The 4712-nt window shown below is 45.9% G+C and overlaps 1 protein-coding gene across 2 annotated transcripts in view; it reads right to left on the reverse strand.

Moving 5' to 3' along the window:
- LOC130186389 (myocyte-specific enhancer factor 2C-like) overlaps positions 1-782 on the reverse strand; it is a 32585-nt gene extending 31803 nt beyond the window's left edge. For both annotated transcript variants that reach the window (XM_056403498.1, XM_056403496.1), the window contains exon 1: positions 574-782. The gene's annotated coding sequence lies outside the window, so the exon portion shown is untranslated. The remainder of the gene's footprint in view (positions 1-573) is intronic.
- Positions 783-4712: the final 3930 nt, after the last annotated feature.

The raw sequence follows: 4712 nt of genomic DNA on the forward strand, positions 1-4712 counted from the left end.
GTCAGAGAGGTGGCACACATTCAGGGTGAACTCGTGAGTCGTAAAAGTCAGCTTAAAGGTGATCAGGTTTTAATATAAACAAGCTTTACAATATTATATATAGATATTAATAATGAGAGCAGTAAGACCTCTGACTGACTCTTTCATCAAGGTCTCAGATTTAATCCATGTGGCCAACAGGTGTCAGATTCTTTGAGACAGTGAACCAGTCTCAGAAAGTGTTGTTCCCCACATCACTACTCATTTTAACTTATGGCGGACGGATAAAGTGACGACAAACGTTGTAAAAATGTTTGAAGTCTCTCTTTAGCAGCTAAAGAGCCAGATGTTTCCCTCCGGAGCTGGTGGAGACCAAACACGGAGCTAAAAGAGCGGCAACACTGGAGAAACACGACTTAAAGTCAAAGCTGATGTTGCTCCATGTCTGCTGCAGGAGCAACAAGTCAGCATTCGGTTTCTCCATCTCCAAGACTTTTTGCCGCCCAGTGATCACGTTTCCCTTCGTCTGTTCACCATCATTCAGCCATATTCCAAGACTTCACACCCACGCATCGTCCGTCACCGTCCACTCACCAGTGCTTTCTGCTGTATCTTCACCTGGAAGGTTCCCCAGCAGCTCCAGCTGTGGGTTAGCTCAGTCAATCCCTTGTATCAAACAAGAAAAAAAAGGATTGTTTTTTTTTTTAAAAAAAGGAAAGAAAGTGAAAGACAGAAGTTGACATTAAGCCAGACCAGCTGGCTTAGAAGAGAGGGGGACCCAGAGCTGGGCTGCGTCAGGATCTGAGCTCACTCGACACTGAGCAGAGGTAGTCTACAGTGATCAGACCCTGACGCTCAAACACCGCCCCCTCCCTCCCTCCCCCCCTCCCTCCTTCCCTCCCATCATACTCACACACACACACACACACACACACACCCATCTCTCTCTGTTACACTCACAGTCGTACACTCATACCCTGTGACCCCCTGTGTCCGAGCTGGACGTCTGTGGAGGAGCCCGATCACCTGTCGCTGCCACTCGCGGTATATTTAGCTCTGAGGTGTCAGTGATGCTGCCTGTATGTGTGTGTGTGTGTGTGTGTGTGTGTGTGTGTGTGTGTAAGTGTGTGTTTAAATATGTGTGTGTTTGACTGTGTGTGTGTGTGTGTGTGTGCGGGAGGGAAAAATGTGTTGCTGACACTCAGGGCCTCTGTGGGCCTTGGTGTAAGAGCCCAGGATTACTGCTCCAAAGGCCGTCGGCTCTACACATTACACACAGGGGGAGAGAGAGAGATCAAACCTGTGAGCTCGTCCTAGATATCAGCGCACAGAGCATCTGCTTGGCAGAGGATTACCCTCAGCTGTCCGCTCCTGTCAGCTCTGAGCAGGAGGAGGGAAGGAGGCCGGCGGGCTCGGCCGACTTCGATGATCTATGAATCCATCGGGTATCGGCGCAGAAACACGGGCTGAATCATCAAAAAGTCCCAAAAACAACACACTCCCACTGGTTCCTGCAGCAAAGATCAAAAACAGTGAAGAGCAGACACACAACTGCCTGCGTCAAGTCATACAAAACCATTCTCATTACAACATTGTGTCGTAGCCAAGCATCAACTGCCGAAGCCAACACGGAGGAACCAAAAACTGCAGTTCCTCTAACGACCACTAGAGTCTGGCTCCAACAGTGAGTCAATCCCCATAGACTCCCATGTTAAAATGTTTTTACAGCAGATATAAACATGTTTACAGCCTGGCACAAAAACACTCTCGGCTCGACACACGTCCCTCCTCTTGCCCATTTTTGGATTAGCTGGGAGTTCAGCGGAGTCAGATACTGCCAAGATGGCAACAGTGGCGCAGCTCACTCCAAGCTTCTTCAGAACCCTGTGGGTGACGACCATCTTTATTTACAGTCTATGGTTATAACCTACGGCCTGTTGACATCTGGGAACACGCACATTTTGGGAAATACACTTGATGATTAAATTAATCTCATTCTCATTCATGTACACCAGCAAAAAGTAGCTGGTTAGCTTAGCTTAGCATGAAGACTGGAAGTCCACCAACACATTATATCATCTTTGGGTAATTCGCACAAAAACCAAAGTGTAACTTCCCTCAAGGCGCTACGGAGATATTTACAATTGCAATTTAGTTATTGTAGTGACTCGAGCTGTATTAAACTGTTTTATGGTTCTGTTCAGACCCTCACAGCTCCTGGTTCAGGTTCTAGTGGAAAAACCAGGAGCTAAAACAGGCTAAAAAGAGGCCAATCCCAGCTGCAGATCAAACCTCTGATCGTCTCCGTGAGCGATTCCTCGATTGATGAGCTTTAACCATCAAATGCTGTATATTTATCTCCTGACTGTCAAAAGCATCTGGTCCAGACTTCGATGGACTCAGAGGGTTTCAAATCAAAGATAGAGATGACATAATGTTTGTAAAGTAGTACACCTTCATGTGCAGGTACCGCCGTGCTCAGAAGGTTTAGTCACTGAGAACCTGGTGATGGAGGAAGCAGTTGGAGCGTGAAGGATAATTCCACCTGAAAATAAATTTTGAGCATGATTTCCTTCTTACAACACACAGCGGCAGAGACGAGGGCAGATTGTTTGAGCGTCGAGGCCTCGAAGGAATGTGTGAAGTCGTGTTTTGATTTCCCCATCATTGGTTTGCATCCATCCTTGACCTCCTCCTGGAAAAAAATACGCCGTCCTTTTACCCCTTCTTCCCCCCCAGCGAGCTGTTTAGACTCCTGTCCGCACCATTTAGACTAGAGGAAAAGGGGGGGGGGGGGGGAGGAAATGAAAAGAGGAGGAACTGTTTGTTACTCCAGGAAGCCGCCAAAAACACGGGGCTGAAATTGAATTATGGGAGATTCAAGCTGTCAGGGAAATCATTCTAGTTCAGGTCCATTTACAAAACCTGACTGAAGCCTCAGTCTCTCTCTCTGCCTCCATCACTGCCGTTCAGAGATTAAATGATCCATTACAGAGGAACCAGTGTTAACCAGGGCTTTGAGTAGGGAGGAGTAATTCCATCAGTGTAGGGGTTCCAATAAAGATTGTATTGATCCTAAAAGTGACTTTGGATGCAGCCGTCGTCCTGTTAGATTAAATTAAAAAAATACTGTAATAGAGGCACTGAGGAAATGTGATGAGAAACTGGACAGTCATTTAGAAATAAAACACATATTGTTCCTGATTTGATTTTGTGTACTCTTAAAAGGTGCTATATGTAAGTTTTGCTATTGCTACATAGCTAGCATTAATGTGAACATCTCTTTACTCACCAACAGCTGTCTCCAGAGGTGGAAAGCAACACCAATGCTAACTCTGCTGAAGTTAGCATGCTAACCAGCTAGCACTTTCTGATAGCGAGTCACTGTAGCCTCCAATCTGCCCTGAACACGTAGCGCTACTCATAGGACGTATTATAACCTCTTGTCGTGTTAACACAACGATGGCCGAAGCTCTTGTCGATCAACAATCACCTTCAGTTTGATTATAGATCAGCTCTAGCTTCTATATTAATACTGTGAAAGTATCAAAGCCTCAGTCCACAGAGAAATGCACACAGCCTGTATTCAGAAACTGAGCCTTAAAACCAGCCGTCAGGACTTCTGGAACTTTGTGATGTCACAACAAAGCAGTCACCAAGCCCCGCCCACCTGGACCCACCATCCAAACCTTTACAGGATTTGGTTTCTCTGAGTGTTTCTACCTGAAATCTGCTTTATTTTTATCAGATCACTCAGAAAACAATCAGCCAATCAGAAGAGAGGCTCAGAGCCTCCTCTCTTCTGATTGGCTCACGACCTGTTGTTACTAGAGCTGCAGAGAGAAGCCTGAGAGAGGAGATGTAAAACTACACTGAGACGGTTTTTGGTTCTTAAAACAACAAATATATCTTCTCATGGATCAACACTTCAGATAAAACACAGAAGAAGAAAACATGGCAACGTCCACTGTTTCTCATTGTGTCTTCTTCTGCATATCCTGGAGTTTCAGTGTTTAAGTCGTCTTGTCTCAGCTCAGTTAAACGATGTTTACATGTGCAGTATGTACTCCACAGTTATGTGTGGGTCCGTATGTAATGTATAACTGTGAGGTCGTGTTTTCCTGTGTGCATCCTGTGTAGGCAGGTAGTGTAGGAGGAGCTGGATGAGGTGTCGGAGGAACATAAATAAGCAATCACAGAAGCAATAAGCTCCGACTGAAGAGAACCAGATGTGAGCAGAGAAGATATTTTTTACTGGAGGCAGAAAAGATGTCAAACATCCTCGAGTAGAAAAGACATTTTTCAGAAAAGTGACTCAAAGTGTGACAGTGCTGTTTGCTGGTTTTCCTACAGAGACTCTGTCGCCTTCGGGGGAGGGCTCTGTTGTTGTGCGAGTGTGGGTGAAGGTCCGCTGCTGTGGGCTGTGGGCCGGGTGAAGCTGGGATATCCGAGAGATGAAGTTACTGTGAAAGCCATGAGCGTGTGTAAACTAATCCATCCTCACCCAACTGCCAGGCATAGTCCACGATCCACAGCATGTCTCGAGGCATTCCCTCCCCACGTCTGAGCCGACTCCCCTCGCGAGCCTCTGTCTGGAGTTTATCATTTCTCTTACTGGACGAGACTCAGTTTATGTAATAATCTGTTCTAAAGAAATCATCATGAACGCTTCTAATGTTATTTCAGTTTTTAGGGTGTTTTTATGTGTTTATTTGACGTTACGGTGAAGACAG

Source organism: Seriola aureovittata, chromosome 18, assembly GCF_021018895.1.
Source record: "Seriola aureovittata isolate HTS-2021-v1 ecotype China chromosome 18, ASM2101889v1, whole genome shotgun sequence".
Lineage (NCBI taxonomy): Eukaryota > Metazoa > Chordata > Actinopteri > Carangiformes > Carangidae > Seriola > Seriola aureovittata.